This window comes from Panthera uncia (assembly GCF_023721935.1).
Source record: "Panthera uncia isolate 11264 chromosome B2 unlocalized genomic scaffold, Puncia_PCG_1.0 HiC_scaffold_24, whole genome shotgun sequence".
Classification (NCBI taxonomy): Eukaryota; Metazoa; Chordata; class Mammalia; order Carnivora; family Felidae; genus Panthera; species Panthera uncia.
In genome coordinates, this window is record NW_026057580.1 from 23,068,980 (window position 1) to 23,096,520 (window position 27,541).

At 35.7% G+C, this 27,541-nt stretch overlaps 1 protein-coding gene across 1 annotated transcript in view; it reads right to left on the minus strand.

Annotated features, from left to right (window-relative positions):
- Positions 1-27,541, minus strand: part of HMGCLL1 (3-hydroxymethyl-3-methylglutaryl-CoA lyase like 1) — a 147,295-nt gene that overhangs the window by 34,970 nt on the left and 84,784 nt on the right. The gene's annotated exons all lie outside the window — the stretch shown is intronic.

Consider the following 27,541-nt stretch of genomic DNA (forward strand, 5'->3'; position numbering starts at 1 on the left):
TACGTTCTCTCTGTCTCACACACACACACACACACATACACACACACACAAAGTTATGTGAAGTGGTGGGTGTGTGGGGAATCCTTTCACAATGTATGCATATATCAAAACACAATGATGTACACTTTAAACATATATTTTTGTTATTTATATCTCAAATTTAAATTAAAAAGAAATAAGCAGTGGAAATACTGTGTGAGCAGCAGAACTGGGGATATGCCACGTGTGTGGTACAGGAACATAGTCCAGAAACACCTGTTAATGAAGTCTGTGTAAATTGATACTTAGGAGACAACTAGAGATTGTCCAGAGAAGGAGGCAGAAGTGTACCGTAAAGACCAGCCTGCCTATGTGAGGCCTCCAGCCCAGGGGATTTGAGTGAGGGGGAGCATGACAAGCAGTATGGTTGTGGTGGCAGGCCTAGGGCAGCCTAACAAGGGGTTGGAGATCTATTTTGAGAACTTAAGGCTACAGTGGAGTCACTAAAGACTTGAAGAAGAATGTGAGATCTTAGGTCTAATAATATACTCCATAAGGTAGCAATAGATTCAAGTTGAATGATTTTGAAATTATTGGAAAATTAATGATCAATTATCCTCTCACAATTACACAATTAAGTTCGATAGCAACCAATTTCACCACTTAGTAAAGTACAATATCTTTTTTCATTGCAGTATAATTAACGTACAATGTTATGTTAGTTTCAGGTGTATAACCTATTGATTCAACAACTCTGTACACTACTCAGTGCTCACCACAATAAGTACAGTCACCCTCTATCACCACACAACATTATTAAAACATTATTGACTATATTCCCTATATTGTACTTTTCATCTCCATGACTTACTAACTTTGTAACTAGAAGTCTGTACTTCTTAATCTCCTTTATCTCTTTTATCCATCCTCCCACTCCCCTCACCTCTGGTAACCACCAGTTCTCTGTATTTCAGAGATTGTTGTTTTCGGTTACTTTGTATTTTTAGGTTTCACATGTAAGTGAGATCATGATTATTTGTCTTCCTCTGACTTATTTCACTTGGCATAATACCCTACAGGTCTCATCCATGTTTTTGCAAATGGAAAGATTCCATTCTTTCTTATGGCTGAGTAATATTCCTGTGTGTGTGTGTGTGTGTGTGTGTGTGTGTATGTGTATGTGTATGTACAACATCTTCTTTATCTGTTCATCTACTCATAGACACTTGGGTTGCTTCCATATCTTGACTATTATAAATAATGCTATAATGAACATGGGGACGCATATATCATTTCAAATTAGTGTTTTTGTTTTCTTTGGGTAAATACCCAGTAGTGGGATTACTGGACCATTTGATATTTCTATTTTTATTTTTCTGAGAAAACATGACTGCACCAATTTACATTCATACCAACAGTGTATAAAGGTTCTTTTTACGCTACAACATCACCAACACTTGTTATTTTTTGACTTTTTTCTTTTAGCCATTCTGACAGGTGTAAGTTGATGTGTTACTGTTGTTTACAGGTGAGGAAACATGGGGCATATGGAAGTTAAGTAATTTCCCCTAGGCCACAGGGTCAAACTTGGAACCTAAACATTTAGATTCCAGAAGCCCTGCTTGGAACTAGTGTTCTATATTCTCCCACTCAGGAGCTAAGATGCTATAGATTAAATCAGGAAAAACAATGAGTTGGCTTATCAGAAGCAATAGCTATGCTATATTTTTACATTAGGTATTTGTGTATTTGCATATTTATTTTGATTAGGGACCACATGGGATGTTTGAGGATAGAGAAAGCTAACCTCTTGTGTAGCATGGATTTATAGACCTATATTTAGTCATGCATATTTCTTTTATTTTCTAATTCATGTTATGAGTTTCAATCGAGGGCTTTTAGGATAGTATTTTGAAATTGGGACAAATATATTAATGCTGAAAAGAGGAACTTAGTGGAAGTAAAACACACACACACACACACACACACACACACACACACACAAAGATGTAAAATGACAAAAGCCCAAGCCACGAAATAGCAATTTGAAGCAAGGGTACATGACATCAGGAGCAGTAAGCAGACTGAACCCACACTGAAGCTGAAGTGGGGAATAAGAAGTCCAAATCCTGGCTATGTTTTACTACTTTTCTGTATGCCCTATAGATACTGCAAGATATAGATGCAGCTATCGCCTAGTGATCTTGAAGCCAGACATTCATGCAGTGACCCTAAAGGTGACCGATAACATGCAAATATATATTTGAAAGTAGTTGTGTTGTTTTATTCCATTGATTATTTGAAATATTTAAAGTAAGAGCAGGAGGGGTGCTTGACAGCTAGTTAGCAGAGAGGGAGGGACAGACAGAAAAGGGGAGAGCGGTGAAGGAAGGAGAGGAAGAGGAGCAAAAACTTGCTACTGTTTTTAATTTTCACTGGCCAAATGGCACCAGTGTAAAGGGGGCAAATTACTAAACCCAAGTATAAACAAAGAATCCAGGGGACTTCTTATATCACGGGATTGACACAGGTGCATATTCATCTTTCGGCACATTTGGGAAATGAAAGTTCGACTCTTTATTCAAATACCATGAGGTTATTTACAACTAGATCTGGAGGCTTCACATTTATTATCATGAAGTATAAAGCCAAATGTCCCTTTTTCAGGAGCACCAAAGATTAACAGATTAGAATGTTTTCCACATGTCCATTTTTACTGTCAAGAGAATTTTAAAGAAGTTTTCCAGCTTCCGCAGCTGAACCAGATGTCAGTGGATCCCACAGTGAAATAAAATTGGCAGAGTAGCCTTCTCATGACCCCGGTGTTGTTTTATCAGGGATCAGTTTTATGTCTAAGATCCATTCCTTGCTGAAGACTGTAAAGTTTTTGGGTCCAGTCTGCCACAATTACTGAAATCCGCTGATTTGTTTGAACCACTGAAACTAAGCAATATTTCTTGTAACTTTTCTCACATGATGCTATAATTGTGTTGGCACAAGAAAAGTAAAGGGTCTTATTTCCACTGTGAGTTTCTGGTCTCTGGTTTCAGAAACATCAGTAGAGAATATTTTACCAGCCACATTTTTTGTTATGTAAATAAGTCCTAGGGATTTACACTATAGGCTCCTCCATTGTGTTCGCAAATGACCATGGGCTGAAAGACAGTGGATAGACACTTTGTAAGATAACTGTAGGAGGTAACGCAATACAAAAAAAGGTATTTTATTTTCATTGCTAGCTTTGGTTCAGGATTTCATGACCAGAAGTCCAAATGCAGTTATATGGATATATTTCATTCTTTTCTTTCTTTAATTTGTAATTTGTCAGTGTTAATTTAAAAAGCATAAAGTAGACATGTAGTTTAAAACATAATAATATGAGGGGTGCCTGGGTGGCTCAGTCAGTTGGGCATCTGACCTTGCCCAGGTCATGATCCCGTGGTTTGTGTGTCTGAGCCCCATCGGGCTCTGTGATGACAACCCAGCCTGCTTTGGAGTGCCTGCTTTGGAGTCTGTAGCTCCCTCTCGCTCTCTGTCTCTGTCAAAAATACACAAACATAAAAAAAATAATAATAAAATGAACATCCTGCTTACCTTACAGTTTAAGATAAAGCATCACTAATATTTTTTTTTAATTTTTTTGAGAGAGACAGAGAGAGACAGAGCGTGAGAGGGGGAGGGGCAGGGAAAGAGGGAGACAAAGATTCTGAAGCAGGCTCCAGGCTCCAAGCTGTCAGCACAGAGCCTTATGTGGGGCTTGAACCCACAAGCTGTGAGATCATCACTAATATTTTTGAATTCCCCTGCAAGCTCTACTTGATGACATGTGCCCTCTGCAAATCATGCTTTTGTTTTTCTTTATAGTGTTAAAATGATTGCTAATTTTGTCTATTTTCAAATCTCACATTTTTACATAACAAACATTACTTTAGGTATTCTTCAATAATTTGCTTTTTTCACCCATTATTAATTTTTGGAGACGAATCCTATGATTACACGTAGCTCTTAGATATTCCTTACCATAGCATATTTCATTATGTGAATATGCAATACTTTACCCAATTCATTTGAGATGGAAATTGGAGCTGATTCAGTTTTTATTAACATTTTTGCTATAAACTCACTGTATCTCCTGCTGTACATGTACAAGAGATTTTCTAAGTATATATCTCAATGAATTTCTGGATCATAGGGCAGGTACATGTTCAAAATTACTATAAAGAACCAACCTTATTCAAAAGTGGTTGTATCACTACATAGTCTCATTAGCATGATGTGAGATTTTCTGTAAATCAACATTATTACCAGCACTGGATATTCTGGATATCCAACCCTGGATATGTCTGACTTTTAGCTGCTTGGCAATATACAAGGAATAAAATGGAATTGCTTATTTTCATCTGCATTTTTCTGATTAATAACACGGCATTTGTGTTCCCTTTTGTGTGTAATACCCAATGGAGTCCCTTGGCCATTTTCCTACCGGTTTCTTTCTTTCAAATATGCACAGAGAAAAGAGCACAAATCATAACTGTACAGATCAACGAGTGTGCATAAGACCACCCACATCAGAAAACAGAATATCACCAGTCTAAGATGCCCTTCTCACATCACCCCCCCCATTATGCTATTCCCATCTTAGCATCTATCACTAATGGATGAGTTTTATATGTTTTCAAACATTACATAATATAATATACACTTCATCATGTATGTCTTCTCTTGCTCAACAACTATTCTTGAAATTCAAACATGTTATATGTAGTAGGGTTTTGTTAATGATCATAAATGATAAATGCAGATACCACCATCTATATACATTCAATTGCTGACATGGATTTGAATTGCTTCCAATTTGGGGCTATTACAAAGAATACTAGTGTGAACATTCTTGAACATATTTTTTGGTGAACGTGTGTACATTTTGTTAGTATATATTTAGGAATGCAGTTGCTGAGTTTTAAGGTATGCATTTGTTAAAAAGTGGTGGTATCAATTTAAACTCCCACCAGCACTGCTTAAGAATGTCATCTGTTCAAAATTCTTGCCAATACTTACCAGACTCTATAATTTTAGCAATTCTTGCAGTTATACAGTGGTATCTCACTGTGGCTTTAATTTACATTACTCTGACGATTAATGGAGTGAGTACCTCTTCATAGCTTATCAACATTAGTATACCTTCTGTTGTAAAATGTCTCTTCAACTCACTTGTTCATTATTCTATTGGGCTTTTAATCTTTATTTTTTTTCATAGATTAATAGGAGTTCTACATGTCGTCGGTATAGTATACCTTTGTCAAATATATAAAGTGCAAATATCTTTCCCCATGTCGTGGCTTGTTTTCTTTGTTGCTGTTGTTGTTTAGTTTCATAATGTATCTCTTTTTGTTTTAATAAACTTAGTATTTTAGGGCAGCTTTAGATTTTCTGAAAAATGTGAAGATAGTACCGAGAATTACTATATTAACTGTACCCAATTACCATAACCAGTTAATCCTATTATTGATATATTTTATTAATATGTATCCTACTCTCTTTGGGTGGAAAATTCTACAAATATCACTTAGAATAAATGGGTTGATACTGCTATTCATATCAATTCTAATTTTACTGATTTTCTGCTTGCTTGTAATATCAATTACTGAAAGAGGTATGTCAAAGTCTTCAAATGTAATAGGCAATTGGTCTATTTCTTGTTTGACTACTGCCAGTTTTGCCTCATAAATTTTGATGCTGTGTTGTTAGACGCATACATATTTACAATTGTTATTTCTTCTTAATAATCCTTTTGTCATTATGTAATATGGAAATTTATCCCTAGTACTTTTCCTTGTTTTGAAGTCTGCTTTGTTGGAAATTAATATTGCTACCCCAGCTGTCATTTGATTAGTATGGGAGCCTTCATGTATAAAGCAGATTTCTGGTAGACAAAAAGTAGTTGGGTCTTATTTTTATCCACTCTGACAATCTCTGTCTTCAAAGCAGTGTAGTAATACTATTCACATTTGAAATGATTAGAGATTATACGTAGATTATATCCACCATGTTTGTAAATGTGTTTTTCATTACCTTTTTTCTTTTCCTACTCCCTTTTTTTTCAGGCTTCTCTGGTTTTAACTGAGCATTTTATGATTCTATTGTATCTCTTAGTAAATCAATCGTAGTTCTTTCAAGAGTTTTTAGTCATTTATCTAGACTTTCCAACATACCTTTTTAACTAGTCTAAATTCACCTTCAAGTAATACGATACCATTTCATGTGTAGTGTTGATACTTTATAACAGAGTATTCCCAATTTCTCCTCCCATCCCTTCTAACATTGCTGTCATTCACTTAATTTATCATTAGGCTAATATTACTCTATCCTTTGTAACTATTTCTACTTTGAACCAACAGCTGTCTATTAGAGGAATTAAGAATATTTTTAAATAAAAGATTGTATTTTACATTCATTTATTGCATCTCTGCTCTTCCTTTCTTATGTAGATCTGATTTTTTCTGTCATACATAATTTTCCTTACCTATGAAGAATGTCTTGAACATTTCTACAGGGCAGCTTACTGATGATGAACTCCCTCAGGGTTTGTCTGAAAAAGCATCTGTTTCGAATGGGGGCCAAGATGGTGTAGCAGCATGGAAGTTCTTGGCTTTTTTCATCCCTGAAATGCAGCTAGATAAGTACCAAACCATTTTGCACACCTAGGAAATTGATCTTTGGAATAACACAAAAATCTGCATAATGCAAGACATAGAACTCAGCAAGTATGTAGTATGGAGAGGTGAGGTGGAAGAGAGAAGCCTCAGAGAAAAGGGAGATGTTTTTGTGGAGAGAGGACAAAGAAGAGGGAGAGAATGTGGCACATCGGAGAGTACAGGAAAAGGACTCCTCCCAAAAGTAGCTGGAGAGAAAGAGTGGAAACGCTCACAAGGGAATGAACAAGAAATCTGTTCCCCAACACCACTGATGGGGAGAAAGGAGATGGTTGCAATACCATTAGGACCCTATAAACTGGGGAGCGCAGAGTTGGAAAATCTGGAGCTCAATACCTGGGGGTGCTCTGGTAGGAAGGGCGAATCCTTGGGAACAGGCAGTGTGAGGTCTGAGGGATCCATGGGCCACACAGGGAGAAGCGGTTTCCCTTTTTGGAGGGTATTTGGTAGAGGCCACATAGCCTCCTCACAGGCAAAAGTCCCAGCAGACCCCAGAGAGCAGCCATGTTTGCTGGTATTGGAGCAAAGGCACCAGAGTGTGGTGAAACCTGGTGCCAGCTGTGTGTTGTGATTTGACATAATCTCTGAACCACTGCTGCTATGCAATTGCACACACTTTTTTCTGGGTAAGCCGGCACCAACCACAATCTCTGAACCTCTGCCACAGCATGATCACAAAAATGTTCTCTGGGGCAATGTGGCCCCCAGCCATTGCTCTGTGAGATCCTCCCCCAGAGGGATGGAGTGGGTCCAAGCTGCAGTGTTGTCAGAAGTGAGGGGTTTGGAAGCATTGCCCATCTGAGATAAAATTCGGGAGGGAGGTGCCACTTGGCAGGCTGATGGCTTGGATATTGTGGGGAAGTGTGGATACAGTGTAGAAGTGAGGAATGGACAAAAGCCTGAGACAAAAGAGAGATGTTTGGTTGTGGGTCAGTGAGAAACTCACAACCAGTGAAGAAATTGAATCATTAATCAAAAATCTCCCAACAAATAAAAGTCCAGGGTGGATGGCATTCCAAAGGAATTCTACCAAACATTTAAAGGAGAGTTAACACCTATTCTTTTGAAGCTGTTCCAAAAATAGAAATGGAAGGAAAGCTTCAAACTCATTCTATGAGGCCAGCATTACCTTGATTCCAAAATGAAAGATCCCGCTAAACAGGGGAACTATAAAGAATTTCCCTGATGAACATGGATGCAAAAATTCTCAACAAGATACTAGCTAAGTGGATATAATAATACATTAAAAATTATTTACCATGATCAAGTGAGATTTATAACTGGGATTCAGGGCTGGTTCATATCCACATATCAATCAATGTGATACACCACATTTATAAAAGAAAGAATAACAACCAAGTGATCCTCTCAGTTGGTGCACAGAAAGTACTTGACAAAATACAGCATCCTTTCTTAATAAAAACCTTAAGAAAGTAGGGATAAAAGGATCATACCTCAAGATCATAAAAGTCATATATGAAAGACCCACAGCTAATATCATCCTCAATGGGGAAAAACTAAGAGTTTTTCCCCCTAAGGTCAGGAACACAATAGGGTTGTCCACTCTCACCACTGTTAATTCAAAATAGTATTGGAAGTTTTAGTCTCAGCAATCAGACAACACAAAAAAATAAAAGGCATCCAAATACACAAGGAGGAAGTCAATCTTAAAGTCTTTGCAGATGACATTATACTCTGTGGAAAACCCAAAAGATTCTGCCAAAAACTGCTAGAACTGATCCATGAATTCAGCAAAGTCACAGGATATAAAATCAATGCATGGAAATTGGTTGCATTTCTATACATCAATAATGAAGCAGAAGAGTGCTGCTATAAACATTGGGGTACAAGTGCCCCTATGCATCAGTACTCCTGTATCCCTTGGATAAATTCCTAGCAGTGCTATTGCTGGGTCATAGGGTAGGTCTATTTTTAATTTTCTGAGGAACCTCCACACTGCTTTCCAGAGCAGCTGCACCAGTGGTTTCACTCTTAAGTGGATCCTGAGAAACACCAGAAACCCATGGGGGAGGGGAAGGAAAAAAAAAAAAAAGAGGTTAGAGTGGGAGAGAGCCAAAGCATAAGAGACTGTTAAAAACTGAGAACAAACTGAGGGTTGATGGGGGGTGGGAGGGAGGGGAGGGTGGGTGATGGGTATTGAGGAGGACACCTTTTGGGATGAGCACTGGGTGTTGTATGGAAACCAATTTGACAATAAATTTCATATATTAAAAAATAAATAAATAAATAAATAATGAAGCAGAAAAAAGAAAAATCAAGGAATCCCATTTACAACTGCACCAAAACCAATAAAATACCTAGGAATAAGCCTAACCAAAGAGGTGAAAAATGTATACACTGAAAACTATAGAAAGCTTATGAAAGAAATTGAAGAAGACACAAAAAATGGAAAAATATTCCAAGTTCGTGGATTAGAAAAACAAATATTGTTAAAATGCCTATACTACCCAAAGCATTCTACATATTCAATGCAATCCCTATCATAATAATAGCATTCTTCACAGAGCTAGAACAATCCTAAAATTTGTACTGAACCAATCCCAGACTTTAGCCTCTATTACAAAGCTGTAATCATCAAGACAGCATGGTATTGGCACAAAAACAGACACATAGACCAATGGAATAGAATAGACACCCCAGAACTAGACCCACAAAAGTATGGCCAACTCATCTTTGACAAAGCAGGAAAGAATATCCAATGGAAAAAAGACAGTCTCTTTAACAAATGGTGCTGGGAGAACTGGAGAGCAACATGCAGAAGAATGAAACTAGACCACTTTCTCACACCATTCACAAAAATAAACTCAAAATGGATAAAGGACCTGAATGTGAGACAGGAGACCATCAAAACCCTAGAGGAGAAAGCAGGGAAAAACCTCTCTGACCTCAGCTGCAGCAATTTCTTACTTGACACATCCCCAAAGGCAAGGGAATTAAAAGCAAAAATGAACTATTGCGACCTCATGAAGATAAAAAGCTTCTGCACACCAAAGGAAACAATCCACAAAACTAAAAGGCAACCAACGGAATGGGAAAAGATATTTGCAAATGACATACTGGACAAAGGGCTAGCATCCAAAATCTATGAAGAGCTCACCAAACTCCACACCCGAAAAACAAATAACCCAGTGAAGAAATGGGCAGAAAACATGAATAGACACTTCTCTAAAGAAGACATCCGGATGGCCAACAGGCACATGAAAAGATGCTCAACATCGCTCTTCAACAGGGAAATACAAATCAAAACCACACTCAGATATCACCTCATGCCAGTCAGAGTGGCCAAAATGAACAAATCAGGAGACCATAGATGCTGGCGAGGATGTGGAGAAACAGGAACCCTCTTGCACTGTTGGTGGGAATGCAAACTGGTGCAGCCACTCTGGAAAACAGTGTGGAGGTTCCTCAAAAAATTAAAAATAGACTTACCCTATGACCCAGCAATAGCACTGCTAGGAATTTACCCCAGGGATACAGGAGTACTGATGCATAGGGGCACTTGTACCCCAATGTTTATAGCAGCACTCTCAACAATAGCCAAATTATGGAAAGAGCCTAAATGTCCATCAACTGATGAATGGATAAAGAAATTGTGGTTTATTTTTTTTTTTAATTTTTTTTTAACGTTTATTTATTTTTGAGACAGAGAGAGACAGAGCATGAATGGGGGAGGGTCAGAGAGAGGGAGACACAGAATCCGAAACAGGCTCCAGGCTCTGAGCTGTCAGCACAGGGCCCGACGCGGGGCTCGAACCCACGGACCGTGAGATCATGACCTGAGCCAAAGTCGGCCGCTCAACCGACTGAGCCACCCAGGCGCCCCAAGAAATTGTGGTTTATATACACAATGGAATACTACGTGGCAATGAGAAAGAATGAAATATGGCCTTTTGTAGCAACGTGGATGGAACTGGAGAGTGTGATGCTAAGTGAAATAAGTCATACAGAGAAAGACAGACACCATATGTTTTCACTCTTATGTGGATCCTGAGAAACTTAACAGGAACCCATGGGGAAGGGGAAGGAAAAAAAAAAAGAGGTTAGAGTGGGAGAGAGCCAAAGCATAAGAGACTCTTAAAAACTGAGAACAAACTGAGGGTTGATGGGGGGTGGGAGGGAGGGGAGAGTAGGTGATGGGTATTGAAGAGGGCATCTTTTGGGATGAGCACTGGGTGTTGTATGGAAACCAATTTGACAATAAATTTCATATATTAAAAAAAGAAAACCCATGAAAGAATTTCAAAGACTCTCTCTTCTTTCCTGGCTTTGGGAAATGTTAGAGTGCAAGTACTGTGTTGTTTGGTTTTGTTTTTCAAATTCAAGCTTGTTTATTATTTCAGGAAAAAATCCTATAATAAATATAAATTAAAAAATAATTTGTAGTGAACCAGAAGAGACCTCGAATAACCAAAGAAATCCTGGAAAAACAAAGAAACAAAAAGCCAAGGTTAGAGGCATCACAATTCCAGGCTTACAAAGCTGTAATCATCAACACGTATGGTACTGGCACAAAAACAGACACATAGATCAATGGAACAGAATAGAGAACCCATAAATGAACCCACAAACGTATGGCCAACTAATCTTTGATGAAGCAGGAAGGAATATCCAGTGGAATAAAGACAGTCCCTTCAGCAAACAGTGCTGGAAAAACTGGACAGCATCATACAGAAGAATGAAACTGGGCCACTTTCTTACACCATACACAATAATAAACTCAAAATGGATGAAAGACCTAACTGTTAAGACAGGAAGCCATCAAAATCCTTGAGGAGAAAGCAGGCAAAAACCTCTTTGACCTCGACCATAGCAACTTCTCACTCACTATGTCACCAGAGGCAAGGTAAACAAAAGCAAAAATGAACTATTGGGACCTCATCAAGATAAAAAGCTTCTGCACAAAGAAGGAAACAATCAGCGAATCTAAAAGGCAACCAGTGGAATAGGAGAAGATATTTGCAAATGACATATCAGGTTAGTATCCAAAATCTATAAAGAATTTATCAAACTCAACACCCAAAAAACAAATAATCCAGTGAAGAATTGGGTAGAAGACATGAATAGACACTTTGCCAAATAAGACATCCAGATGGCCAACAGACCCATGAAAAGATGCTTAACATCACTCATCATCAAGGAAATACAAATAAACACCAAACTGAGATACCACCTCACACCAGTCAGAGTGGCTAAAATTAACAACTCAGGCAACAACAATGTTGGCAAGGATGTGGAGAAAGAGGAACACTTTTGTACTACTGGTGGGAATGTAAACTGGTGAAGCCAGTCTGGAAAACAGTATGGAGGTGCCTCAAAAACTTAAAAATAGAATTACCCTATGACCCAGGAATTGCACTACTAGGAATTTATCCAAAGTATCTAGGAGTGCTGATTCATAGCACATGAACCCCAATGTTTATAGCAGTGTTACCATAATTGCTGAAGTATGGAAAGAATCTGAATGTCCATAAACTGATAAATGGATAAAGAAGATGTGGTATATATATTGTATGTATACATGGTGTGCACACACATACACAATGAATATTACTTGGCAATCAAAAAGAATGAAATCTTGGCATTAGCAATAACATGTATAGAATTAAAGGGTATTATGCTAAGCAAAATTAGTCAGAGAAAGACAATTGTCATATGACTTCACTCATCTGTGGAACTTAAGATACAAAATATATGAACATAAAGGAAGGGAAGCAAAAATAATATGAAAACAGGGAGGGGGATAAAACATAAGAGACCCTTAAACACAGAAACCAAACTGAGGGTTCCTGAGGGGGTTTTGGGTGGGGGGATTGGCTAAATGGACAAGTGGCATTAAGGAAGATACTTGCTGGGATGAGCACTGGGTGTTATATGTAGGGGATGAATCACTGATTCTACTCCTTAAATCATTATTGTACTATATACTAACTAACTTGGATGTAATCATTCAATTAAATAAATAATAAAATACAGCTAGATTCTCATATCTTCTTCTGTATCCAGTCTTTTTTGATGTGACGTTTTATAGGAGCACATGAAGAAAAGCTAGCCTTATTTAAATATGTAGTTGGAAAAGTAAGACTCTTAATAACCTAAAGTTTATTTCAATGTTGAGTCCAAAATCATGTCAATAAGTTTTTTTAGTCTGTTACCTTTAAATCTGTTGTAATATTTTTCACATTGAATGGATATTTTTACCCATGTGGAATTTTGGAACGTCATGCATTAGTCACTTGGTAAATGTTGGTTCACAGATACGTATAGATCTTGGCAGTGTTCACACATTTAGTTATATAATATGAAAGATCAAAATGAAAATTAATATTTTTTAAAAAAGCATTTGTTTCTCCAATTCCTTTGAGGAATAATTCTGTTGAATACATAATTCTAGGATTCTTGGGTTTTTTCCTTCAACATTTTAAATGTTATTTTTTGAGAGAGAGTGAGAGAAAGTCCCTGTGCATGAGGCCAGGCTGGGAGACAGGGAGAGACAATTCCAAGCAGGATCCACATGGTGAGTGCAGAGTCCAACATGGTGCTCGATCCCATGGCTATGAGATGATGACCTGAGCCAAAATCAAGAGTTAAAAGCTTAACCAACTGAGCCATCCAAGTGCCCCTTTCCTTTATTTTTAATATTTCACCCCACATTCCTATTGGTGGCACGATTTCTAATGAGAAATCCAATGTGATTCTTATCTATGTTCCTATATAGGTAAGAAGTTTATTTTCCTTTGGCTTCTTTTAAGGTTTTCTCTGTCTTTAGTTTTCTATAACTTGAATATTATGTGCCTAGGTGTAGATATTTTTATATTTATCCTGATTGGTGTTCCCTGAGTTTCCTGGAGCTGTGATTTGGTGTCTGCCATTAATTTCAAAATGCCCTCTGATATTGCTTTAAATATTTCTTCTACTCTCCTTTTCTTCTTCTTCTCTTACTCTAAGAACACATATGGTGTACCTTTCAAAATCATCCCACAGTCGTTGTATAGTTTGTTTTTTTCTCTTTGCATTTCAGTTTTATGAAGTTTCTATTGACATATTTTTTAATGGTTATTTTTTGAGAGATCAAGAGATTGTGAGGGGGTGAGGGGGCAGAGAGTGAACGAGAGAATCTCAAGCAGGCTCCACATTGTCAGCACAGAGCCCAAAATGGGGCTTAAACTCACAAACTGTGAGATCATAACCTGAGCCAAAATTGAGTACAATGCTTAAGCAACTGAGCCACCCAGGCACCCCTCTATTGACATATTTTTAAGCTCACTGATTATCTCTTTGGCCATGTGCAGTCCACTGATGAGTCCATTCTTCATTTTTGTTTCTTTTTCCCTCCTGCAATTCCTTTTAATATCTTCTTAGATTTCCCATCTCTATGCTATATTCACATCTCTTTTTTGCATGTTTATACTTTTGCTGTTAAAGCCCTTAATATCATATTCATAGTTACTTTACATTCCCTCTCTGAATATTCTAACATCTGTATCATATCTGAGTCTAGTTCTGATATTTTGTCTCTTTAGACTTTTTTTTTTTCCTGTTTTCTGCATGGCTCTTGGCTGGTTTTGTGATTTTTTGTTGTTGTTGAAAGCCAGACATTTTGTATCTGATGACAGAAACTGAGGTAAATAAGCTGAACACATGTGAGAATTTGTGAGTTTAGCTAGGAGTTTGGCTATTTTGAATGTTGTAGCTGTAACAGCCAGAGGCTTTAGTTTCCTTGATTTTGTCTTACCTCTTTATGTAGAATTCCCTAAGTATTCCTTCTCAGAGAGAGTTTACTTGATGGTGTGATGATAAGGTGTAGGGGAAGGGAAAGACTTTATAATCTTAAGACTCTTAGACTTTTAGTGGGCCTGTATCTGAGATGACCTTCACAAGTGTTTCTCCAGCATTATCAATTTTTTCTACTCTCTTAGTAAGGCATGAAGTCTAACAGGGAGTGCAGTGGGATGGATGTCCTTCCCCAGCTGGGATAAGTCTCTGGTAATGTCTTTTTCCCTAGAGAATAGGCTTTTGTAGGGAGAATGTTTTGGTAATATTGCACAGTGAATATTCTTCCTCTCTCCTTGCCTAAACCACAAGATCTTTCTCAGCTCCTCACTATTGGAACTTGGTGAAGTTCCTTGAAGTAAAACTCATGAAATTGTGATGACTCCTTCAAGTTTGGACCTAGAGTTTCTCCCTCTCCTTCTTATCCAGCAGCTGGTCAAAATACCATTTACATGTTTCTACCGGATAAGGGGACCTCAGCTGTGCAACTCTGGATTTGTCTATCTATCTCCAGATTTCAGGATAGAGATTTGCCCTGCAATCTCAGTTCTCTGATGGTTTCAAGAAAAGTCATTTATTTTCAGTTAGATTTTTTTTCTTGTTTTAAGAATAAGGGTGATGATTTCCAAGCTCTTTACACCGGACACTGATAACAGAGTTTTATATCTTTTTTACAGACAGAAAATTCTAATTTTAATGTAATCTACTTACTGATCTTTTTCTATCTTGTTAGCTCTTTATTAAATAATATACCACTGTCTATGCAAATCATTTTCTCTCATGTTATTTGCTTCCATGCTTAGAGTTAGGAGGCATCAGGACTTGATACTATGTACAATTTAAGATAAGGATTAGGATTTTTTCCCCCATGTGGATATCTAGTTGAATAAGCACCATTTATTGAAAAGATCACACTTTTCCCAGTTTCAGACTTGCTTTTAAATTTAAGGCAAGAGAAAAAAAAATTGAATAGTGAGAAACACTGAGCACCAAATGTATGGTATAGATACATTATACACTGAAATAACCATGTCTTTTTCTTTTTAAACTGTAAAGTAGTGATTTCTAATACATTTTCTAATGTTGAACCTAACTTGAATTCATAGAATAAAACAAAGTTCTCAGTTTATATGTTACCTTCTTATACATTATTGTATTTTGTTTATTAATTATTTAGGATATGGCATCAATGTTCATGAGTGAGACTGGCCGTTATTGTCCTTTTATATACTGTCCTTGATTGATTTGGGAGCCAGAAGTATATTACTTGTAAAATGAAATGGGATTTCATTTCTGTATTTCAGTATTGTCTGAAAATGTTTGTGTAATACAGAAACGACTTCCTTTATGTTCAACATAACTCACCCATAAAACCATTTGTGTCTGATGTTTTCATTGTGGGAAAAAAAACCAAACTATTGTTTCAATACAGATCTATTTCTTTTTTTCCATTTCTGATCATTTATATCATTCCATGAATTTTCTTTTCACATTATTTTTCAAATATGTTGATGTAACAATTTCTTACATTTTGATCTATGCTACATCTGTAATAGTGTACATTCCTTCCATATTCTCATTTCTCCTTATGATATCAAAAGTGAGATAATTTAAGCCATTCAAAGTTTCACAGAAAACTAATAAACTCTTAACAGAAGTTAGGAAGAAACATAAATTTCCATATGAATTTAAAATAGAGAAGTGAAAAAAGAGTACATATGAATGAACGTAGGAATTTATCTGTCAGATAATGATAGAGAGGTCTTAAACATTTACAGACCAGCAACTTCTTTGGGTGAATGGATTATAAAAGAATAAATATGTGTTAAAAAGAGATTACCTAAATATTACATATAATCAAAATAGTTCTTAAAGATTAAAATATTATTTAAAGAAAATATGAAAACAGACATGAATCTAGGTTAGTAACCACACAGATGTTTAAACACTTTACATATATGTTTAGTTTTTTAATGACGTAGCAAAACTCTCAAGTCATTAGTGAGGCACCATTGCAGGTCAGTCTCCTGGTCTTATGCAGAGTCAAAATTTGCATTTGAAATGACATCTTGTTTAATTGTCATTAAATTAATGTTTTCCGGCCTAACATACATCACTGCATAAGCTTAAGGTGTACAGCATAATGACTTGACTCACATTTATTAGGAAATGATTACAGTAAGTGTAATTAGCATCCATCATCTCATAGAGACACATTAAAAAGAAACAGCCAAAAAAGAATACAACTTTTCTTGTGATGAGAACTCTAAGGTTTTACTCTTAATTCTGCTGTATGATACATAGGAAAGTTGTTAACTATAGTCCTCATGCTATACATCACCAGTACTTATTTATCTTATAACTTGAAGCTTGCACTTTTTGAAGATATTTTCCCAAGTTCCCTTCTCCTCTTCCCACACTTGTGATAACCATAAAACTGATGACTTTCGTCATGAGCTTGCTTCCTGCCCCCCCCCATGCCCCTGTGTCTTTTTTCTTTTTTTAGATTCCATATGTAAGTGAGTTTATACACTATTGTCTGTCTGCCTTATTTCACTTAATGTCCTCAAGGTCCATCCATGTTGTCACAAATGGTAGAATTTTTTTGTTTTTATGTCTGAGTAATATTCCATATTATATATTATAATATTCCACATTATATATTCCATTTTATATATAATATTTACATTATATATTCCATATTATATATTCCATAGCTTCTTTATCCACTTATCTGTCTGTTTTTTCCATGTCTTGACTATGGTGAATACTGTTACTATACATGTGGGGGTGCACATGAGAAGGTTATGCCAACATTTTTAAAAAGTTAGATGAAAGTAAAATTCACATAATGATATAAATGATCAGAAATGGAAAAAAAGAAATAGAACTCATTAAATGATAGTTTACATATTTAATTTCTTTGACTATATTCTCAGAAGTGGAACTGCTGGATTATAAAATAGTTCTATTTTTAATTTTTTGAGGATACTCCATTCTTTTTTCTATAGTGGCTGTATCACTTTACAATTCCAGCAACAAGACAAAAGGATTCACTTTTTCTCAACATCCTCACCAGTACTGGCTATCTCTTGTCTTTTTGGTGATGGCCATTCTAACAGGCATGAAGTAATCTCTCATTGTGGTTTAGATTTGTATTTCCCTAATGACTAGTATTCCCTAATGAACAGTGAGTATCTTTTCATGTACCTGTTGGCCATTTGTGTATTGCCTTTGGAAAAATATCTGTTCAGCTATGTTGCCCATTTTTAAAATAGGATATTTTTGTTAGTTTTTTGCTATTGAGTTGTAGTTCTTTATATATTTTGGTATTAACTCCTTATCAGATATGTTTTGCGATTATTTTTTCCCATTCCATAGGTTGTCCTTTTACTTTGTTGAAAGTTTATTGGGCTGTGCAGAAGCTTTTTAGTTTAATGTAGCCCAACTTATTTTTTATTTTGTTGCTTGTACTTTAGGTGTCATATCCAAAGTGTCAGTGCCAAGATCCATGTTAGGGAGATTTCTTTCCGGTTTTCTTTCATAAATTTCATGGTTTCAGATCTTATATTTCAGTCTTTAATCTGTTTCAAGTAAATTTTTGTGAATGGTATAAGACAAGTGTCTAGTTCTGTTCTTTGACATGTGCGTATCCAATTGTCACTGCACCATTTACTTCAGAGACTGTCTTTTCTCCAGTAAGTATTCTTGGAATCCTGATCCTATTAGTTGAACATATTTCTTGGGTTTACTTCTGGGCTCTCAATTATATTCCATTGATCTATATATCTTTTTTTAAGTTTATTTATTTTGAGAGACTAAGAGAGTAAGCAGGGGGTGGGGCAAAGAGAGAACAGGAGGATCCCAAGCAGTATCTGTCACAGCAGAGTCCAATGCAGGACTCAAATGCACAAAACTGTGAGATCAAGACCTGAGCCAACATCAAGAGTTGGAGGCTTAACCAACTGAGCCACCCAGGCACTCCATCTGTATGTCTTTTTTAATGCCAGTACTATACTCCTCCTTTTGCTGTTGTATTTATTTTTTTACTTGAAGTACGGCTGACAAACAATGTTACATTAGTTTCAAGTGTAGAACAGAGTGATTTGACATTATACATCATGCTCACCACAAGTATACCTACCATCTGTCATCATACAAGACCATTACAATACCACTGAATATATCCAGTGCTGTGCCTTTTATCCCCATGACTTATTCATCTCATAACTAGAAGCCTGTATCTCTCACTCCCTTTCACCAATTTTGCCCATTCTTCCACCCCCTCTCTCCTTTCACCATCATCAGTTCTATTTAGGAGGCTGTTTCTGCTTTTTGTTTTGTTTTTTAGATTCCACATATAAGTGAAGTCATATGGCATATTTCTTTGTCTGACTTATTTCACTTTACATAATTCCCTCTAGGTCCATACTTGTTGCAAATATACCTCATTCTTTTTAATTGCTAAATAATATTCCACATCTTATTTATCCATTCATCTATGGAAGAACCCTTGGATTGCTTCAATATCTTGGTTATTGTAAATAATGATGCTATAAACACAGGGTCCATATATCTTTTCAAACTAGTGTTTTCATTTTCTTTGGGTAAATAGTACTGGAATTACTGGATGATGTGGCATTTCTACTTTGTACTTTTTGGGAAACCTCCATAATTTTTTCCACAATGGTTGCACCAATTTGCATTCCTGCCAACAGTGCACCAGGGTTCCTTTGCCTCCACATTCTTGCCAACACTTATTTCATGTCCTTTTGATTCTGGCCTCTCTGAGAGGTGTAAGGTAATCTCTCATTGTGATTTCAATTTGAAATTCTCGGATGATTAGTCATGTTGATCATCTTTTTGTGTGTCTGTTGGCCATCTGTAGGTCTTCTTTGGAAAAAGGCCTATTCAGGTCCTCTGCCCATTTTTCATCTGGATGATTAGCATTTGGTTTTGAGTTTTATACGCTCTTTATTTTAATATTACTTTTTTATCAAATATGTATGAATATCTTCTCCTATTTAATAATTTCCTTATCAATTTTTATGATTTCTTTCGCTATAAAAAAGCTTTTTATGTTGGTGTGGTCCAATAGTTTATTTTTGGTTTTATTTCCCTTGCCTGAGGAGACAATCTAGAAAAATATTGCTAAGACTGATGTTAAAAAGATAACTGCCTTTTTTTTTACTTCTAAGAGTTGTAAGGTTTCAGGTCTCACATTTAGCTCTTTAATCCATTTTGAGTTTATTTTTGTGTATAGTGTGAGAAAGTAGGCCAGTTTTGTTCCTTTGTGTGTATTTGTCCAGTTTTTCCAGAACCGTTATACAGACTGTATTTTCCCTATTGTATATTCTTGATTTCTTTGTTGTATATTACTTGACCATATAAATGTGGTTTTCTTTCTGGACTATTTTGTTCCACATATTTATGTGTCCACTTTTTGTGCGAGTACCATACTGTTTTGATTACTACATCTTTGTAGTTTATTTTCAAATCTGGCATTGTGATACCTCCAGCCTTGTTCTTTCTCAAGTTTGCTTTAGCTATTTGGGAACTTTTGTGATTTATAGAAATTTTACTATTATTCTAGTTCTACAAAAAATGCTGTTGGCATTTTGAAAAGGATTACACTGAACCCATAGACTGCTTTGGGTAGTGTGGACATTGTTACAATATTAATTTTTCAAGTCCATGAATACAGAATATCTTGACATTTGTTTGTGTTGCCTTCAAATTCTTTCATCAGTGTTTGAGTTGTCAGAGTATAGGTCTTTTACCTTCTTGGTTAAGTCTAATTACTTAGTACCACATTGTTTTGATTTCTATGGCATTGTTGTATAGTTTGAAATCAGGATGTCTGAACTCTCCTATTCTGGTCTTCTTTTTAGGATTGTTTTGGAAATTCAACATCTTTTGTGGTTCTGAATAAATTTTAGGATAGTTTTTGCTGATTTTGTAGAAAAAAAATGCCATTAAGATCTCAATAGATCTTGATAGATCATGACAGGCATCACACTGAATCTATAGATTGCTTTTGGTAGTATTGACATTTTGACAATATTCGTCTAGTCTATGAACAGATGATACATTTCCATTCATATGCATATTTGCTTTCATTCATTAATGCATTTTGGTTTTAAGAGCAGAGATCTTTTTACTTCCTCAGTTAAATTTATTCCTAATTTTTTTGTCCTTTTTGATGCTATTATAAATGGGAAAATATTCTTTTTCAGATAATTTGCTGTTAGTGTATACAAATGCTAATGATGTTTGTTCAGTTTGTATCCTTTAACTTTACTGGATTTGTTTTTGTGTGTTCTTTGGGATTTTCAACATATAAAATCATGTCATCTACAAAGAGAGACAATTTTACTTCTTCCTTTTCAATTCTCATTAATTTTATTTCTTTTTCTTGACTAATTGCTCTGGCAAGGATTTCCAATACTGTGTCGAATACAAGTGGTAAGTGGGAACCCCTGTTTTGTTCATGATATTAGAGAAAAAGCTCTCAACTTTTCTGCATTGAGTATGTTATCTGGAAGTGTGTCATATAAGACCTTTTTGCACTGAGGTTTGTTGTTTATATCCTAATTTAAGTGGTTTTAATCATGAATGGATGTTGAATTTTATCACTTTTTGAATTTCTCTTGTAATGGCCATATAGTTCTTCATTTATTTTGTTAATGTATCCCATTGATTGATTTGTGGTGGTTGAAACATCCTTGTATCCCAGGCATTGTACCTATTTGATTATGGTGAGTGATCCTTTAATGCCCTGCTGAATTCAATTTGTTAGTATTTTATTGGGAATTTTTGCATCCATATTGATCAAGAAAATTGGTCTGTAGTTTTCCAATAGAGACTGGTTCTGGCTTTGAAATTAGGGATATTTTGGCCTTATAAAATGAGTTTAGAAATGTTCTCTGCTTATTTTTTTAAATGTTGAGGATTGGTGTGAATTCTTACATAGGTGTTTGATAAAATTCATCAGTGTAGCTTTCTGATCTTGGGTTTTCCTTTGTTGGGAGATTTTTGATTACTGATCCAATCTCCTTACTATTGACTCAATCTCTTATTAGATTTAAAAAATTCTTTCTGATTCATTCTTGTAGGCTGTATGTTTCTAAGAATTTTTCACTTCTGCTAGTTCAGGTTGTTGCATATGTTGATGATAGTGGACTCTTATGATCATTTATTATATATTTAAAGTTTATTATTTTGAGAGTGTGTTCATGTGAGTGGGGGAAGGGAAGAGAGAGAGGGAGAGAGAGAATCCCAAGTAGGACCTGAGCTACCAGTGCCTGGCCCATTGAAGGGCTTGACCCCACAAACTATGGGATCAGACCTGAGCCAAAATTAAGAGTTGGACGCTTAATCAACTGAGCCACCCAGGTGCACTGATCCTTTATGTTTTTATGTTAGCTGTTGTAATGTCTCCTTTCTCATTTTTAGTTTTGTTCGTATGGGTTCTGTGTTTTCTCCTTGGTTAGTCTAAATTAAAGTTTGCCAAGATGGTTTACATTTTCAAAGAAATGATTCTTGGTTTGGTCAAACTTTTCTTTTGTTTTCCTGTGTTCTTATTTTATTTTTATCTACTTTAATTTTGATTTTTTTTATCTCTTCCTAATTCTGGGCTCATTTTGTTCCATTTTTTAAGGGAAAGAGTTAGGTTGTTTACTTGGGATCTTTTTTTGTAATGTGGGTATTGTTAGGAACTTTCCTCTTGGAACTGCTTTGTTGGAACATATCCTATGTTTTGATATTTGGTGTTTCCATTTTTGTTTGTCTCAAGATACTTTTTTATTTGTCCTTTCATATCTTTTTTTATCCATTGGTTGTTTAGGAGAAAGTTGCTTAACATACATGCATTCTAGAATTTTCTAGTTTTGGTCTTTTTATTTATTTCCAGTTTGATACCACTGTGGTTAGAGAAGACACCTGGTATGATTTCAGTCTTCCTGAATTTGCTAAGACTTGTTTAGTGGCCTAACATGGACACACCCAGTTAATGTTCAATGTGTACTTGAGAAAATGTGTATAGGCATACCTCATTTTATTGTTTGCTTTATTGTACTTCACAGGTAATATATCTATATCTATCTATCTATCTATCTATCTTTCTTTCTTTCTATAGAAGGTTTGTGTAAACCCAGAGTCAAACCAGTCTACTGGCATCAGTTTTTCAACAGCAACATCACTTGGTATTTCTGTTATATTTTGGTAATTCTCTCAATATTTCAACTTTCACGTTAATACTTTACTTGCTATGGAGTCCTATCACCAGTGTTTATGACTCCCTGAAAGTTCAGAAATTTTAGTGATATTTTTTAACTAAGGTATGCATTTTTTAAGACAACATGCTATTGCACATTTATTAAACTACACTATAGTGTAAACACCACTTTCATATACACTGAGAAACCAAAAATTCATTTGACACATTTTTCAATATTCACTTTATTATGGTGATCTGGAACTGAACCCCAAATATCTCCAAGATATGTCTGTATTCTCCTGTTATCAGATGTATGTTCTGTATATGTCTGTTAGGTTCATTTGGTCTCTAGTGTTGTTCATATCTGCTATTTACTAATTGATTTTCTGTCTGGTTGTAATATTCATCATTGATAGTGGAGTATTAAAGTCTTTATTATTGTACTGTTATTTGATTTTCCTTTTAGCTAAGTTTATGCTTTATGTATTTAGGTGCTCTGATGTTCAGCACATAAATATTTAGTTGTTATATCTTGGTTGACACCATTAGCATTATTTAATGACTTTTATTGGATCTTTTACTATTTTTACAGTTTATTTGGTCTAATATAAGTATAGCTACATCTGCTTTTTCAGTGGTTAACATTGAAATGAGTTTTTCCATTACTTCGCTATGTTGGTCTTTAAAACTAAAATGAGTCTCTTGTTGGCCGCACCTTCTTGGATCCTGTTTTTTTGTTTTCCATTTAGTCATTCTATGTCATTTTAAAACAAGTTTATTTATTATTTTTGAGAGAGAGTGTGAGCTGGGGATGGGCAGAGAGAGAGGGAGACACAGAATCTGAAGCAGGCTTCAGGCTCTGAGCTGTTAGCACAGTGCCCAATGTGGGGCTTGAACTCATAAAACGTGAGACCATAACCTGAGCTGCAGTTGGAAGCTCAACCAACTGAGCCACCCACGCATCCCTCTATGCCTTTTGATTAAAAATTTTAATACATTTAGGTTGAAAGCGATTACTGAAAGGATTTACTATGAACAGTTTGTTTATTGTTTTGTGTTTTTTTGTGAGTCCATTGTTTATTTTTTTTATCCCACTCTTCTTGTGTTTTGATATCTTGTGGTATCAGTATGCTTTGACTTCTTTATCATATTCTTTTGTCTGATTATTACAGGTTTCTATGGTTATAGTGAGGCTTACATCATAACCTTCTATTTTAAACTAATAACTTAATTGCAATGGAATTTCTATACTTTTGAGTTTACTTTTACTTCCCTCACTTTTTTAGGTTAGTGATGTTAGAATTTACATATTTTTATATTGTCTAATAATATAATATTGTCATAAAAATAAACATAACTACATTTAATGTTATTTAAATAGAGTTGTAACTGAATTATATACCCTCATTACCATAATACAAAATTCAACTTTCACTACATATTTCCATTACCAGTAACTTTTATATTGCCTTCTAATGTTTTTTTATGACTCAATTAGCTTCCTTTTTATTTCCATTCAATTCTATAGCTTTTTTTATAGGCAGGATTAGAAGTGATGAATTCCCTCAACTTTTTTTTTTTTTTTTTTTTTTTTTGGTGAATACTTTCCTTCAGAAATTGAGACAGAAAGTTTTGACATGCATAGAATTCTTGGTTGTTATTTTTTTTTCTTTCAGTATTTTGAATATTGTCATCTTCTCTGGACTGAAAAGTTTCTGTTGAGACATCTGTTGACAGTCTTATTTTGAGGGTTCCCTCATAAGTAACCTCCCTCTTTTCTCTTGCTGTTTTGTCAGAAGTCAAAGAATTTTAAATTAATTATGTCTTGGTATAGCCTTATCCATGTCTCCATTGGGTTTTTTGGGCCTCATGAAACTCGATGTCTATTTCCCTCCTCAGCTTTGAGAAGGTTGTCAGCTAATACTGTTTAAAATATACTTTCTTTCCTTTTATCTTTTTCTTCACCTCCTGAAATTCCAATGATGCAAATATTGTTTCTTTTCATTGTGTTCATAAGTCCCTAAGCTTTCTTCACTTTTGTTTTTCTTTTTACTGCTCTGATGATGGATAATTTCAAATGCTTTTTCAGGTCAGCACTTCTTTCTTCTGCATGATCAAATCAGCTTTTGAATCTCTCTAAGTAATAGATTAGTTCATTTACTGTATTTCCTAGCTCTAGATTTATATGTATGTATGTGTGTGGATAGCATCTCAAACTTCTAACTTTGTTCATGCATTATGTTCCCAATTTAGTTTGTGTTCTTATAGTTCACCGAAGATTTAAAAGAAGATTATTCTGAATTGAGACTTCATACATCTTCATTTTAGTATCAGTTATTACAGCTTTTTAAATTTCCTTTGGCAGTGTCATATTTATCTCATTTTTTCAATATCCTTGATCCCTTATGTTGTTATTTGAGCATCTGAGTAAGTGGTCTCCCTCTTCCAGACTTGGCAGGTTCTCTTTGTCAGAGACAATTCTCTACGAGATGGTTCAGTTTCGGTTCTAAATAGGTCTAATTGTAATGTCCTTGGCCAGGTGGCACCCATGACTACTGTCTATTTTAGGGCAATTCAAATGGTCACTCTTGAGGTAGAGTGTGAGAGAGTGTGTCACTGGCTGAAAAGAGTTGGATAGGACTGCTAGTTTGGTCCCTTGCCCAAATGTGGCTGTAGAATGGGTTCATCAGTTGCCTTAGTCATCTGGTCAAATTTATTAGATGGTCATGTCTGGGTAGTATAATCAGCATTATGTGAAGCTTCCCTGAATGGGCAGAGCAGCAGCAGAAGACCTGGGGCCTGTATGGCTTGTTGTTTGTTGTTTCATGGCTCTGATCAGGCAACAGTGTATACTGAATTCCCTGACCAAGTGAGACCACCAGTTTTGCTCTGCAGGTGGGGAGAACCACAAGCTGTGTTCTCTGTTAAAGTGCCACTGTAAGCAGGGCTATTGGATGGGCCTTGCAGCTTTCCATTTGCTATGGTAAGGTTCCCTAGCGGGAAGGCCTGAAGCTGTACTCAGCAATAAGTTGGGCTAAAAATTAATTATCCAACCTGGGTACAGTAGAAGCAGCAGCTTCAAGGCCACTAATACTTTATGTAGGTGAATTTTTTAAGAAAATTATTTTGAAAGGATTACAGGTGCCATATTTTTAATATAAAGTATTCTATTTATTTAAACTTATAAAGACAAAACCCAAATATTCCAGTAATCTCCAACAATCACCCATATATTCCTGTATCTATGAGGGTTTCTTGTTTGTTTGTTTTTTTACATTCCACGGTACTTATCTCTACCTGACTTACTTCACTTGGCAAATGCCCTTGAAATCCATCCATGCCGCAAATGGCACATTTTAACTTTTCATGGCTAAATAATATCCTATCATATGTATAACATCTTTATCAACTAATCCATCAGTGGGCACTCAGGTTGTTTCCATATCTTGGCTATTGTAAATAATGATACAGTGAACATGGTGGTGCATATATAATCATTTCATGTTAATAATTTTATTTTTTTTTCAGATAACTTCCTTCCACTTCTTCAAAGTGGAATTGTTGGTTCACATGGTAGTTATATTTTTAATTTTGTTGAGGTACCTCCATACTGTTTTCTATAATGTATACACCAAATTACTTTCCCACCGACAGGAATGAAGGTTACCTTTTCTACACATCCTCATCAACACTTATTTCTTGTATCTTTAATAATAGCCATTCTTACAGGTCTGAGTAGATACCCCATTCTGGTTTGATTAGCATTTCCCGAATTAGTGATGGTGAGGATCTCTTCATTTACCTGGTGACCATCTATGTGTAGTCTTTGGAAAAATGTCTATTCAGATATTTTGCCCTTTGTTTAATCAGATTGTTTTTGTTGTTGAGATATGTTACATATTTTGTCTTATTAGTCCCCTCTGATACATAACTTGTAAATATTTTTTCCTACTCAGTAGGCTGCCATTTCATGGATTTCTTTGCTGTGCAGCAGCTTTTTTGTGTAATGAAATCTCACTTGTTCATTTTTGCTGTTGGATTCAAAAAATCATCACCAAGGTTCATGTCAAGAAGATAACTGCCTATGTTTTCTTCTAGAAATGTTACGGTGTCATGTCTTACATTAAGACTTTAATCAATTTTAAAATTTTGTTTTTTATATAAGATTGTAGTTTCATTCTGTGGTTTGTGGATATCTAATTTACTAATTTATCAGCTCCTGTGTCATAAATTATTTGACCCTACATTTGTGGGTTTATTTCTGGATTCTCTTCCGTTCCATTGATCAATACATCTGTTTTTCTGCCAATACCGCTCTTTTAATTGGTATAAGCTTATAAGACAGTTTGAAATAAAGGAGTATTATACTTCTGCCTTTATTCTTCTTTCTCAAGATTGCTTGGACTACTTGGGGCTTTAAAAAACTTATTTTTATGTTTTTAATATGAAATTTATTGTCAAATTGGTTTCCATACAACACCCAGTGCTGATCCCAACAGGTGCCCTCCTCAATACCCATCACCCACCCCCCCGTCCCTCCAACCCCCCATCAACCCTCAGTTTGTTCTTAGTTTTTAGGAGTCTCTTATGTTTTGGCTCCTTCCCTCTCTAACCATTTTTTTTCCTTCCCTTCTCCCATGGTCTTCTGTTAAGTTTCTCAGGATCCACATAGGAGTGAAAACATGGAATCTGTCCTTCTCTGTATGACTTATTTCACTTAGCATAACACTCCAGTTCCATCCACGTTGCTACAAAAGGCCATATTTCATTCGTTCTCATTGCCACGTAGCATTCCATTGTGTATATAAACCATAATTTCTTTATCCATTCGTCAGTTGAT